Source organism: Anser anser (genome assembly GCF_964211835.1).
Source record: "Anser anser genome assembly, chromosome: 2".
Classification (NCBI taxonomy): Eukaryota; Metazoa; Chordata; class Aves; order Anseriformes; family Anatidae; genus Anser; species Anser anser.
The window spans coordinates 21090935-21106409 of NC_139721.1; the positions used below are offsets into that span (position 1 = coordinate 21090935).

Consider the following 15475-nt stretch of genomic DNA (forward strand, 5'->3'; position numbering starts at 1 on the left):
GACAGTATATGGAAAATACTGCTGCAAGAAACAGAATCATGTTGTTACAAATGAATCCAGTTATTCAAGTAATTATTAGCCTCATATGCACTCATATAACTGTATGGAGATGATGGTGACCATGGAGTAGCTACAAGACCAATATCTTATCATATATTTCAATTAGATCAACATTTTGGTGTGCGACTTATGGATGGTTATCAAAGCCAAACTGTTCTTGTAGTTGCAAACAAGGTCTGAATATTAGACTTTCACCTACGTCTTCGCTTTCAGGTATTTAAGTATTTCAGTGATTTTTCAGATATGGAAGTTATGAGATACATTCTTCTTTTGCACAATTGTTCTAAACTTACTGAGAAATAGGATACATGTTTAAAATTTCTCACTTTTTCATTTTCTTCTGGAGTGAGGAATCAATAGCACTCTGCAAATACCCATGTAAGTGTATTGTTTAATGAGAAAAAGACAGAAGTAAAAAGATACTTTTTAAAGGCGTATACTCCATAGATGCAATTAGAAGAAAACTCATTTACAATGATGTGAGGTTTTTGAGCAAACACACATTTTTTGGACATCTGTAATTTTTAATTAAGATTTAAGTTACTGTTGACTGGAAAAGTACTCATTTTTATTTCAAAGAATAAATATGGGACAGAAAAATAAACAGAATTTCTTTCTTTTGCTCTCACAGAGATCCCTTTGGCAAAGAGACAATTCCTTCCCAGATTTACTAGGTGGCCTGTATTATTATAATCACTCTGTAAGGTAGGCTTCTTACTAAACCTTCTCCTTCCTTACTTACACCTTTACCAAAACGTAATTGTTTGGGCTGAAAAGAATGAAGGAAGCAAGAGGCATAACAAGAGCAGGTCGGAGGGGACAGAATAAAGGAGAATGAGCAGAGTGGGCTGTGCCCACTGAAGCAAGCACACATCCTTGCAGAACCAGAATAGAGCTGACAATCAAAAGAAGTCTGCGGAACCACAAGTACAATTTATTTCCTGCACACTAATACTGTTGGAGAACAAAACAGTACAGGTACTAGTTGACTTATTGCAAGCCTGCTAGTGATTTTTAAATGTTTCAGCATTTTTTGTATTAGAAAAGTTTCCTGTGGTGAAGGGCAGAGTGATTGGGTCTCAGTTTAAGAAAGAATATCCTCAGCTTTCCCATGTTAAAAGCCTCACGTAAGAGTTCTGGAAAAGGCACCGATTATTTTTACCCAATTTGATATTTAACTTCCTTATACTTGAGGCCTCCTTTTCACTTGTCACCTTCCAATATATATATTGGAAGAAGAAGAGGTCCTACATACAAAAGCTTCCTTTTTCAAACAGCCCTTATTCCGTATCTCAATATGTATGAGGTAAACTAAACCTAAGCATTTGCGATTCTGCCATTTCCTAACATTTGAGGGGCTGACTTAAGTAACTCTAATTTTGATTATTATAATATTTTGTGTTTATACTTGCACATACAGCTACACATTCCTTGCTAATCATTGTTAAATAGTAATAAAATTCATTTCTATACAACTTTTACAAAGGATTTCATAGCCAGGAAGATGAAATGCTTTAAAGATATTACACGGAATAGGAATAACAAGTACCAGACATTCTAAGTGACTATTTTGACATGGCTGAAATGGCCCATTCCAAAACAAAAAGGCAAGCCTTGGAAAGGATCGTTGTATCCAGTAAGCCAGGCCCCCACTGAGATCCATACAGATACCTGTTTCTCTAGCCAAGATGAATCTTAATACACACCCTCAGTTTATAATAGTTTGTAAGAAAAGTTCTTTCAGAAGGGTCTGAAGTGTGTATGGATATTTTTCAACTTATATAATACATTTATATTCCAAATATAAGATTAAACTTCCTCTTGACCCCAGAATTCAGAAAGCTCATAAGGTAAATCTATTATACAAAGCAAGTTGACAATATGTACAAATATGTTATCTCAAACACTATAGGCATCACTTCTTTATTATAGCCACACAGAACATCTTTTCATAGAAAGTTGTAGCTTAAGCAAGGTGAAGACATTTGACCTCATTAAAACTAGACCTCGTAAGTAATTTAAGATTATTCTGCAATAAAAGATAGTACTAAATACAACTTGGATTAAATTCCATTCTTATTTACTGGATATTGCATGAAAGTAATTTGATGGAATAAAATAGTGGAGATCAGCCATTTGGAGTTTGGGAGCTGGAGTAGGTTTTTTCATTTACAGAAAGTCAAACCTCTATTTTTTTCATATAGACAGTAATAAAACTGTGTAAGTAATAGTACATAAACCCCTGTAACACATCTATTACTTTACTCTCCTATCTGCGCTTAACAAACAGTTATCTAAATACTTAAGGTAAAAAATTTTGGATTGTTTTAAGTATTCTCATTATGACTGGAAAAAACACCTGAACAAATACTTTTCATACAGGTAAGATAACAAGAGTGGCCTTCCATATTGGCTAGTTTTATATTATAACTGTTCATAAAACTACTCATTTGGGGTCAAATTAGCAAACTGATGCTCGAAGATGGGTCATGATTTTAAAGAATTAACTTAAATTTAATTCAGTAATAAGATGAACATTTGCCTTAGCTACTGCAAATGAAATGTAACCAGACTTTCTTCTGGATAAAGCACACATTCATTTGTATTTCATCACATCAATGTGCAAAGGTTCAGCTTCACATGAGAAGTTTTTCAAGTACTATGGCAAAACCTACAACCGTAAGCTTAAACACATGAGCACAGAAGTCATAGAAGCCAGTATTCTGAATATCTAAGATCGGAAATACCAAAGAGGGGAAAGCAAATAAAGCCCCAGTCCCAAAATACAGAAGTACCTAAATCCGGGCTGCAGGGAAGCATCAGTCTCTCCTCAAGAATCGCAATAATGAATCCACTCCTTGAGCTGCCATCTGAGCAGTCAGTCACAATGCACCTTTCTTTTTATTACAGGAAGTCTGGTGGTTAGAATGGTGCCTGGGAACATGGAAAACTAAGTCCCAAGTTTCTCTTCTGCCTTCCTCAAATATTCCCCAGAAGTCCATATGAACACCCTCTCGGTTAATCCAATGGGAATTTATCATCACTCAGGCAGTTCTCTTTCCCATAAAACAATTAAATATTGAAAGAACTATTTAATTCACTGAGTTAAACATTCATTGAGAATGGAAAAGTGATACTGATTTTATTCTCTTTTAGTCGGGTCAAAGATCTAAGATGGGAGATACTGAAATTCCAACTAAGTGATCAAACCTTGCCACAGAAAATATCCACTAACAAAGTACAGTAATGTAAAGAAATTTATGTTCTCCTGAATATCCAACCATCAAAGGTTGTGGGTTTTTTTTGTCTCCATTTTTATCTCAGTATCTTCTGCATTTCCCTATTTCCTTACTTTAATTTCCAAGGCATTCTATCAATATTCATGTAATTCTTTTACATGACCTTCTTTCCAAAAACAGTTCTTCATCTTCCTCCCATTTCTCCTTTTAATAGCAATCTATACTCTCCTTTTAGTTTAAGTTACAAGTTTTAAACCTAAGGATATGAGACTTTGAAATCTTGGTAGTTTGTCTGCTTTTTCTGTCCACATTACTATCCATTGCCATGACTGAAGACACTGGTTAACTTCAGCCAAATCGGAAAAAGGGGCATAAATATTAAAATAGTTAAATTCCAACAAGCTGAGTGAAAATCATTATCATCAGAGGAGGAGAAAGACAAGTCAGTGTTCATGGAGTAAAAGCAGGTAGTACTGAGCCAATACCCACTCACTTTGGCAGTAGATCTTGGCCAGTGAATACCTACGTAATTGCCATGGTAAATTCGACAGAAGAGTCATGAGATAGGAAATGGTGCTTTATTGTTATCCTCTACTATATCACAAAGGAAATATGTGGGATACCTTTATAAGCCATCTGGATTCTGGTGCTTGTGGAACCACCTATCTCTGTTATATTTAACCCCTTCATTTCTCGGTTTCCATTGGTCTTGCTGCCACATGTACTCTATGCACACAGGACTCACCATAGTTTGTTTCCTGTTCCACCAGCAGTAATACTAAATAACGAAATAACAATTTATCCTTAAAATGAACGTTACAAAAGAGCTAATCACCACAAACTGTGTAAGTACTTTATTAAATACATCAGAAATTGAAGTTTAACTGATCTGATTTCAGGCCACAAATAAGAAAAATGTGGCTGCTCCAGGTAAGATGTGTGAACACAAATCCCTTCTCTTACTTTCTGTGTTGACAGTGCTAGAACTTTGCTGTTCCCAAGTCTTTTGAGCTACCATTCCCTGTGTAGCTTAGTGGCCTAACGGCAGTGAAATCACCAGTAACATCTGGATCGAGGCCCACAGGGCCTTCGCCACTCTGCCTCAAGCGGGTCTGTGGGGCTGGGAGCACTGAAGTGCCGGTGGGAGCACCCTGCACTCCGTCATGTTGGGTTTACGTGGCAAGGTTTTGGTAGCAAGGGGGCTGCAGGGGTGGCCTCTGTGAGCAGAGCCCAGAGGCTGCCCCATGTCAGATCAGAGCCAGCTCCAGCCAGTTCCAAAAGGGACCTGCTGCTGGCCAGAGCACCTAGATTCCCAATAAAGTCAGTGGGTGTAGGCCATATCAGCCCAAATGGCCAAGTCTTGACAGGAAAGTCTGTATCAGCCTTGCACTTCCTAAGCAGAAAAGTGCCAACTGCCCCTGTTGTACATGTTGAAGTTCTGTTTCACCTCCCTACTTCTCACCGTGGTCTTAGTAAAAGACACAATTAGTCATGATCCACCAACCAGTATGGCTTTAAAACCTTCCAAAAGATGGCGAGATAAACATGAGACTTTAGCTACAAATTTATTACAGTTTTGGAAAGAATACATTTTGCAAACTGGAAGCTGAGATTTTACCTTATTTTAACCAACTGGGGCTTACTTAAAATCTATGAAAGGAAAAAATGAAGACTTGTGAAACCTGAATGTTTAAATGACTTGTTCGTTACAAATAGTTTCAGTGTTAAACAATCTACATTTCTGGAAACTCGGATAACACAATGATAAGCCTGATTTTGCTCCTTATGCAGATATTAGGAAATGTGCCATATGTTCAGTTGGGAAATCCTGCTGTTAGGCCCAGTGTGGACACATCCAGAACTGGCACTAACCACACAAATTGCGCATTTCAAGACGAGTGAAATAAACAAACAAACTGGACAAGGGAAATATGAAAATGATCATTAAAATCATTTCCTTATTCGTGATGATGGACTCTACCACAACAGGTCTACTTCTTGAAATGAATCAACAGACTCAGATTAAGGCACGCTTTCCATTATAATTATTTTGAAGTTATTTTTAACACAACTTTCATTTGTTGGTTAATTTCTTCAATATAGATTATAGTTTCAAAAACCTCTCCAGGGAATTCTCTTTAACATTAGTTGAAAGACAATATGGGAAATATTATTTAAATGTGACAGGACAAAGGATAGTTGAAAATAATTCCATGACATGTTTATTTTTAATTTTTTCTCATATCTCTGTCCTTCTCTCCCTTCTGAAGATTACACAATATATGCAACTTGCATGGTGAGAAAATGCTTCTATTGCTGGAGCACATCCCGAAATAGAGAAAAAAGCAGCATAAAAGGCCTCATTCTCCTCTTATCTAGGCCTATTGCTGTAACTCCACAATGTCAAGTAAAGCTATTTCCAATTTACACTTGAGAAAGAGCAAAACATGCAACTTGTGAATGGTAAAATCCTCATGCCAGAGTGAAAGCTCTCGAGTATTTTACCTTTTCAAGCCAATTGGAAACATAAGGCAGAGGGAAAGAGTTTGCAATCAGCAGTTTTCCTCACACCTTGAACAGCATAAATTCAAAAAGTTCTATTGGAAATCCAGTGAGTTCAATCAAAAAGCTTTCTCAAAGGAGTGTAGAACTCACGAATGACAGCTATCAATCATAATAATAAAAGTTGTAGATGTTTATGACATAAGGCATTTTTAAAAATTAAATTATTAGTTCTTTCTTCTTTTTCTTACTACAGTAATTTATCCCATGCTCAGAATTCTAGCAAATTCACCATGAACAGTCCCTGGGTGAATACGAACTAATATTACACATATTAGTCACCAAAGTTACGTGTATATATAAAGTATAAATAGAATATACAATTGCAAATATATTCAGATTGTAACATACAGTGTACATTTTTTAATTCGATAATATCAAAAAAAGAAGTATTTGAGTTTCAGGATGGGTTTGAATGAGCATTTGAATCATGCTGTGCTAATATTTGAAATTTTCATATTATTTTCAAATTTTCATATAATCAGATTGATTCTAAGTAAAATAGATTTTACCCCTGCTTTCCAACAGCAACCTCAAACTCAACACTATACTATTTCATATTTTTAAGTCACAAGATGCAATTTCAATATTACTTTGTATTTCAGTATCTTAATATTATAAACTATGTGACATGTTCATAGAAACAATCCTGAAAACTAAGGTTTAAGTATGTTGTTGCCAACCTCAGGTCCACAACAAAGCCCCAGGGCCTCATTTTATTCACTCAGACACTTAAACACTCTGATTTACTCCACTTAAATACAGACTCCTAAGGTGCCTAGTTTAGAAGCCCAGCCATCTTTTTCTTCCTAAATAATTAATTGATACAAAATTTCGTGTTACTAAAAATTGTTTGAGTGCCCCAAAAATAGGTTTAATAAAGTGCTCTTACACTTGTCTAAGTACCTTATTTAGGAGGTATGAATATAACCTACCGCATTTCTATGGCTGCATTTCTATTGCTGAATCTGATCAATTCCTGCCTTGGCTGTGTTCTGACACCATGTCAGAAAAGAAATGCAGGTGTGCACGTACTCTCCTTTTTTCCTACCCAGCTCACTGCCCCAGTATATAATCCATGCTTTTCATAGATCTGCCAGTTTTCCATTAAAAATCATATTGATCATAGATCTCCCATATTAAAATATATATATATATATAAATATGCCCTGAAATGTAGGGATGCATGTTATTTAATTCATTGCTCTGACTCAGGGAATAATTAACTCTAACTATCTTTCTGCTGGGGCAGAAATTGCGTTTGGCAAATAAAAAAAGAAACCTACCTATTTGTCTAATAAATGTAGAAACAACTTTTTCAACCTTAATGATTGTACCAAAATAATTCATACATACTGCCAATTTTATTTCCTGTCTGCAGGACTGGAAGGCTTCCTATAGGAGAAATACATCTGCTTTTCTCCACAGAAAATGCCTGTAAATTCTGGTGCATAGAATGAACCTATAATCAGTTCCCCGCTTTATTCAGTGTCTGACAGCTTACTGAAATAGATATACATGTTAAGCTTTTAGCATTTGTGCTCATTCAAATTCATGGTATAAAATAGAAAATCATAAAATCACATAACAGTTTGAGTTGGAAGGGACCTTAAAGACAATCCAGTTCCAACCCCCTGCCGTGGGCAGGGACACCTCCCACCAGACCAGGTTGCCCAAAGCCCCATCCAGCCTGGCCTTGAACACTTCCAGGGAAGGGACATCCACAGCTTCTCTGGGCAAGTATTTTTAAATTTTAAAAGTATTAAACGAGTATTATGAAGATGGAAGAATCAGGTAATCAGAGTTAGAAAAGGTCTAACTGAGACTTCATTTCCTTAACTAAAGGAGTAGCTGCCTTACCTGGCAGGAAACAGTAGGCCGTGATACTCCGGTTGAATAAGCAGAAGAATAAATGTAAAACGCATGCATACGGCAGGCAATATATGCAGTAGATGCTGCACCTTGCAGAATGCATGGTTTCGAGTAGTGTATTTCAACCAATTTAACCTTCACCTGACTCACAATCAATTGCTATTTCTTTGCACCTCATTACAGTACATGAATCCTGCTTTATGCCTCATTTGCAGTTCTGGATGGTTCACCAATGAGATGTGTCTCAGTAGGCAAGAGGTGCTGGCCTAGAACAGAGATGTGATTGATTTTTGAAACAATGCCTATACATTGATATCTTCATCTGCTCCAAAAAAAATCCGTTCCTCATTTTCATAAGAAGTCAGAATTTTTCACCACTCAGAAAAAAACAAAGGTGATTTAAAGTACTGCTAAAAATATCATGCATGATTAGTAATGTAAAATATTAAAAACAGAAGCCAAACGGCATGCACTAGGAGTTTTCAGACATTTTTCTTTCCTCTTCATATCAGGATGACTGATTCAAGGTGAGAGCTGATTTCCACAGTGCTCACAGACAGTCACTACTTATATCCCTTATACCCCGAATAAGAGTGATTTACAAGGGGACATGATTAGCACAAAGCAGACAGCAAAAATTAAATCCTACAACAGCACGCTGATGATTCCCAACTAGGTAAAGGCACATAGCACAGTAACGAGTTCAGTATACATACATATTCAGGTAAAGAGAAGGAAAGCCGGCAGGAATAATAATTTCTTTGTGAAATAAACAGCTATCATGCCCTTTGGATGAGATCTACACGCAAGCATTTACTTGGCTGATCAAGTTGATCATAATGCTCCTTACGATGAAAAGAAAATAACAACTACATTTATCTTGAAGCTCATGGTATGGTCATGCTGTGGAAATGTATATATGTCGGCTCTCATTTCATGTGATTTGGAGTTTAATTAATTTTATAAATTCCCTTTAGTCATCTGGACAATGTCTTACAGAATTTATTGCACTACCTCTACTTTCAGATGACTGATTTGGACCCTTAAAGGCCTCCAAACTTGTATTGTGTGTCAAAGTGTCCAGGTGATCTGTGATGGAAACAAATATGCGCATACTAGAAAATAGGTCATTCTACAAACGACAAAGATTAGCCTTTTTGTTTTATGAAACAGGAGCTGAGAGAACACATGTATGCACCGGATTGTTCATTAATTTCTGCTGTAATTCAATACACTGGATAAAAGTTGGAGCCTTCCATATCTTGGGAACCAGTTCAAAGAGACTAATTTATCTTCCTTTCATGTCATCATAAGATTTATGCTGTCCTGCGTTGCTCCTATCTTCAGCTGGCTGGAATACCAGAAGAATATTTTCCTAATGAGGGCACACCTCTGGAATTCATTTCCTTTGACAGTGTCATACAGCCCAAATTTTATAAGCATTAAGGAATAGTGTCAATATTTTAATTTGGAGAGACTTCAGTTTAATGCTGGGCTTTTATGTTAGTGGAGTAATGGCAATGCTGGCCGTTACGTTAAAAGCTTTGGGGATGGGTGGAAACTGATTTTGTAATTGATTGTTTTCATAAATGTTAGGCTTCATGACACTTGGTGATCACCATGGTATAAATTTCCAAATAAATTTAATTTTCATAGAGGAACAAATGCTTCCAAGAGAAGAACCCATATGCCACAAAGAACATGAAATCTAAAATGCTCGTCTTGAGGGAAATCTCTTGGTTTACTCAGCTTCACCACGATTAACTCTGAAAATAACTAACAGCTTTTGTGAATAACTACAAGTGTGACACAGGCTTTTCACTCTTAAATGTTCATAAGTATTCGAAGGAGGAGTAAGAAGTACCTAAGAATGGTCCTGATATATGCCAGTGCATCAGTCACTACTGCAAAGTATCCAAAACAACTTTTGGGGGAAGAAAAAGTTGAGACACTGCTAATACTGGCCTTAATACCCAAAACTCCAGAGTTTAAGAATCTCATCTAGCAAATACTTTTCCTTTTACCCATTATTTAACTAACATATTTTCCTCTCTTCCTTCTCACTCTGAGTCTTTACAATTGATGTTCTCATTTAGGGAAGAATCTCTGCATCAAAAAACAAGCAAACAAAACAAAACAACCTGCTGAGTAATAATTATTTTTTCTTTCAAATTCCCTTTATTCAAAGATCCAACTTCTTGCTTCAAATCTCCATACGTATTTTCTAAATGAAAATAAATTCTCCAATCATCATATTTACTTGAGCTACAAGACATGGGAAGCACCCAAAATACATATTGTTTTTAGGAACTCTAAAACTCAAGTTAAATTGGTTTTGTTTCAAGAGATCTTTTTCAATCTATTTCCTGATAAGGAATGTTACAGGAAGATGAATCGCTACACATCCATTTCAGAAAGAAAATCCAATTATCTCAGCATCATGAGGAGGTGAAATGGATGAACTAACTGTTGAGTTGTTGACTTGTTAAAATTCAAGAGGTGAGATTTTTAAATTAATTGTGATTCCTCTTCCAGCTTAGATTATTCCTCACAGTTCTAACTGGAGCGTAAAGATCCAACTGAAGAAGGCCCATTTTTGTCAGCCCAGGACCTGATGTCGGAGTCAACAAGGTTTAATTAAAATTAATCTACCTCTGGAAGAAAAATCGGTTTTGTGCACTGATTTGGTACGTTAGAATCCAATGACCCTCTGAGGCTTTGGACTTTATTTGGCACTACAAAGAAAATCAGATGCTTTCCAGTTTAATCTCCTCTGCCACAGTGGAAGTTTTTTGTTTGTTTGTTTTACCGAGCATCGTGGAAGTCTATCATTTAAAGCTCAGCCAAAGATTTTCAGAAAGTCATTACAGAATAAAACAACCTGCAGCTAAAATGCAATGCTTTCTGTCAAGACGTTACCATAAGGACTGTTGGCCTTGCCGTTTTCCTTCTGCCAAAGAAAATGGGTTTCTGCACAAAGTTCATGGTTTATCTTATTGCAAACTGCATAATAAAAACTTATTTGGCAGATATACTACATCTGGGGACCCATTCAGGCATGTAGTATCGGCTGAGAAAACACTGAACCAGAAATTGGGAGAACTATCTGGAGCAACTTAAACCCGCTGTTATTCTCTGAACATGATACACTTCCTGAGGCCCCCAGTCCGTCCCCCAGGAGCCCAGTGCTGCAGGAACGGGCACTTCCTGGCGTCGCTTTCTGGAATGCCAGGGCATGGCTGCAGGGCACAAAGCTGCACGGTGCAGAGACGTCAGAGCAAGTTGTGAGTATTAAGTTGCACATACACAACCCACTGCATATCATACACATATATTACCTTGGATTTTGTAACTCCACTTACAGTTAAAGGTTACTGACCTCGGATAATCTGTATTTTCGTCTTAACGTGAAATGATATCGTACTGCACTAGTTTGCTGGTTTATTCCTTTAAACAGGGATAGATCCTTCTGGTTAGTAGACAACACAGAGGGGTTCAAAGGCACAAAATTAAGATTTCCCAGAGCCTGGGAGAGAAGCACTCGCATTGCTACAAATCTGGAAGGAGACTTATGAACGGCTGAAGCATTGTTGGAAATCGAGAGGTGAGCTAGAGCAAGGGGAATGAAAAACAAACGGATTAGAGAAGAAAGGGTCTGTCTTTAAGTGAAGGAATACCACAAGCATATTTTTGAAAACACTTCTAATGTCTAGCCAGAGTTTGGTCAAGAACTCAGATCAGTGAAAAACAGACGATGGTGCACAAAAGAAAGAAAATTAGCTAATAATAACAAAAAAGACACTCCAGAGTGGACAAAGGGACAAATGCGGATTTGGCTTGAAGAAGAGGGAGAAAGAGAAAAAATAATTATGCCAAGGACAAGGCAGAAAACAAAACAGTACCTTTTAATAGCATAATATTTAATAATGAAAATATGGCCATCCTGGTCACATTATGTTACATTCACTTTTCATTTATTTTTTTCCTCAAATGTGACTTAATAAAATAAGTTTACATTTAGTAGAACTATTAATCTTGCCATTTGGTTGTCATTTATCTTTTACATTGCATTACAGAACTGATTGCTTTATTATTTGTGTCTTCCAGAGGCACAAAGGAAGAGCCAAGGAATTAGTGCCAGTAATACTTATTCATTCTCATTTTTTATTTTCAGCCCACATTGCCATGCTAAAAAGCAGGAACACAAAAGACCATTCACTGAATCGCCTCCTGTAGGTTCCAGAACCACTTTGCTGCCAGAGACTGCAAACTTCAGTTTGCAGGGTCCGTTATTAAATGTTAGCCCATTCACCCAGCTGCACTCCGCAGATGCCTCTTATTCACCTTTACACACCAATTTTTTAAATATGGAATTTAAACAAAATCTGTTATTTACACTGCAAGAGAAATTAGACTCCAAAGGAAAAAGCACAGCACAACTAAGGATTATGTACACACAATGAGCTCTAACATCCATGTTTCTGCAAGGTCAACAAAACAGCAATTTGAGGAGATATGCTCAACCCAGAAAGGTACTGGCCTCGTTCATTAAAAATAAAAATACTACTACCTTCATTTTTTTTCTGATATTACTTTCTTTTAGGGTCAATTTAGCTAAAACCAAAACTGCACTTAATTCCATAAATGTTAGCTGATGCTAGTGTTTAATACAAGTGTTCAATATTCTGATACAGCTGAGATCTCTGTTTATAAATTTAGATTATGAATGGTCTTTTGGCACAGTTAAAGATATAGCTGTGACATACAGAAGTGTAACACTGCAGTGGAAGGCCAAACTCCATTTCAAAGATACCAAGTATCAGCAGTGACTATCAAGACTTCTCTAAGCTCATTCTTCTAAGAGCGAGGAAAGTCAAATAATAAGTACTAGTTGCACTGAAATGCAACAAATACACATAGTTGAGAAAAAAATCATGTAATCAATAGCAAAAGCAAAATATTATGTGTTTAATTAAAACACTCTGTAATGATTGAAAAGAAAAGCAGCAGTTTTAGACTGTGTATTAAGGTAGGCTAGTTCTGCTACAGTTAGGGCATTTTCCTCTTTCTTTTCTCTCTTCCCAAACAGACTGGCTTTAGCTGAGGGAAGGATACCAAATTTATCTACTATTGGTAAGAGGCCCATGAGGGTTTTTGCTACTCAGTACAGATTCTACAGCTAGAGGAAGAAGGCTAGCTTAAAAATAAATAAATAAAAATAAAATACTTTTTTTTTTTTAATAAAGCGACATAAGAAACATTTTCAAACAACTCACTGGTTGTCCTGTTACTTTGCAGAAAAGAGGAGGGGAGGGGAAAAAAAGAGAGGAAGGAGAGAGAGAGAGAAGGAATTAAAGTCTCAAAAAACCACGCTGCAGTCATAGTGCTGCCGCACGTGCCCTGACTGTTGCATTAGCACCGAAACTATTTATGGTTTATGTGAGTGGGAGACCCACAAAACCAAGGTTAGGAGAGAAGCAGAACTGTACCGTTTTGCTTCTCGGATGACAGTTCTGCAAAGGTGATGGTGAGAGATGAAAAGCTCCCCCTCTGTTCCAGAAGACAGAAGAGCATGGAGATGCTATAACCCCTCGCAGCCTGCTAATAACAGGTAGGAGCTCAGCATGCCTGCTGTCGGTGGTCTGGGCTGCGAACTGACATCAGTAGCACTCGGGAGCTTCTTACAGAGACTCTGCATGCAGCCATTAGAGATAGTACCAAACTCCGCACTCGTCCTCCTAAGTAGGTGTAGCTTAATCCCTTGTTGTGTCTAATTATTTCATTAACTAATACACTGAAGGATTTCTGACTTTTTTGGACCCAAGGTACTTCTTTTCAATAATTAAACACCGCATTTTCTCTGGCTCCCTTCCCATAAATTTCTATTGCTTCCTCTGCCCGGAGATGATATTAATTTCCCTTTTATGCTGTTCCAGATTTAGAGAGTCAATAAAAGTAGCTTTGGTTTGTACCTGTAAACTGGAATAGCCATAAAATGGTGAACCACACCCCCGGACCTGTACGTAGAGGTATGAAATGATTAAAAGAGTAGGTCTGGCAAGAAGAAACTAACTCATTTCTTCTGAGTTACTATCTCAAGAAACACACGGAGCATACACTGAAATAGAAGAGTAGACAGCACAAGAAAAAAAAGCAGAACTCCTGAGACTAAAATTCTGAGATTGACATTGGTTTCACTTTACCACGCCAGGGGCTGGCTATCAAAGTGGGGAAAAATACTGAAACAGCAGCAGAACGACAAAAGATGAAACCTTATTTGGATGCAGTTCAAATCTCATAAAACTTAAATCTTTAATTAACATGTTCAAAATATTGTGGGGTACTTCTAATGCCCAAGTTTTGCATCGTGTTAGTCAGTGACAGCTCTTTGTACCCATCAGTGGAAAGGAATATTGTTTTAATTTCAAACTCACCTGAAAAATACTTGCACAAAGTGATTAGGTTTATTCATGAAGGCAAATCATATCATTTTGCTTTCTCAACAATTGTGTATTTTTTCCACTGTGATGGCCAAAACCACATAAAATAATAAATTCATGTCAGTTAAATCATACATAAAGAATTCTAAAAACTTTAAAAACACAGTTGTCCTTAATGGATAATTCTGAATATGTGGAAATCTACACGTAGCATTTTCACTCTAACTCTTGGATACCAACTCCCTTAGTTTAAACATTGTCTCTGTGCATATTTTTTCTATTTTTCACAGTCCTTAAATAGTTCAGCAGGAGGAAAAACATAGGTTAAAAAAGAAAAGTCTCTATTTCACTTGAGTTTGCTTTCAAATATGCTTGGTTTCCACAGCTCCAAGTGCAGACTGCACGCTTTTTTTTAAGACACCTGAGCTCTCAACACAGGTACTCGGAAATAAAACAATCAAAATCAGAGGCTGCACTACAGTGCTGTGTCATAAGTATGTAGGTTGCAGAAGAAAAACAGTGATAATCTTGGAAAATGGATGGTTTTCAGCCTGATGGAAAGAAATGACTGGATCTTTCATGTGACAGCATCGTGTTTTAAATTGCAATAACCTACTGTCAGTGGTGTTCTCAGCACCACCCGTTCGTAATTCAGTAATTAATGAAAAGCCATTTGTAAAAGATACAACACGAAACAGATGTACACACATTTTCATTTATTTAATGCATGCTGCTCTTTGCTGTTTTTCAGCTAGCTTATGCCTGCTTTTTCCTCTCTCCTCCTGCTCCCCCTTATTTTGGTTTCTTTTTCCTCTCTGTTCACACCCTGACATCCCCAATTGCAGTCCCAAAAGACAGAGTCTATGCTGCCAGCTCATGTTGGCACTCCTTCCAAGAACGGAAGCAAAAGGACGCAGTGGACCATTTCCATTCTGCTGCCATTGGAAAAAAACACCTCTGTATGTGGGAAATGCATGTATATATTCCATAAAAAATAGATGCAGAAAACCTGCATCTCCAGACCCCAATGAACCTCAATGATCTTGTCTGCAGTTCTTACCCAGAATAAAATGAATCCCCTGAACCTGCTGTAGTTAGTGGAAACTTCTACAAAATTATATTTTTTTCTGAGAATAAAGAATAGGGAAGATAGAAAATGAACCCCCAAAACATGCGTGTATCTTTGAAAGAAGGGAAGAGGAGGGAAGAAGGATATATTTTATCTGTGCCTGCTGGCCTGGGAAATGGATACTGATGTTGTGCAACTCTGCAGCTGCTCACCCTCTCAATTTGTTGTTTTCT

General features: G+C 37.1%; 1 protein-coding gene across 38 annotated transcripts in view; it reads right to left on the minus strand.

Annotated features, from left to right (window-relative positions):
* Positions 1-15475, minus strand: part of RIMS2 (regulating synaptic membrane exocytosis 2) — a 462822-nt gene that overhangs the window by 321993 nt on the left and 125354 nt on the right. The window lies entirely within an intron of this gene.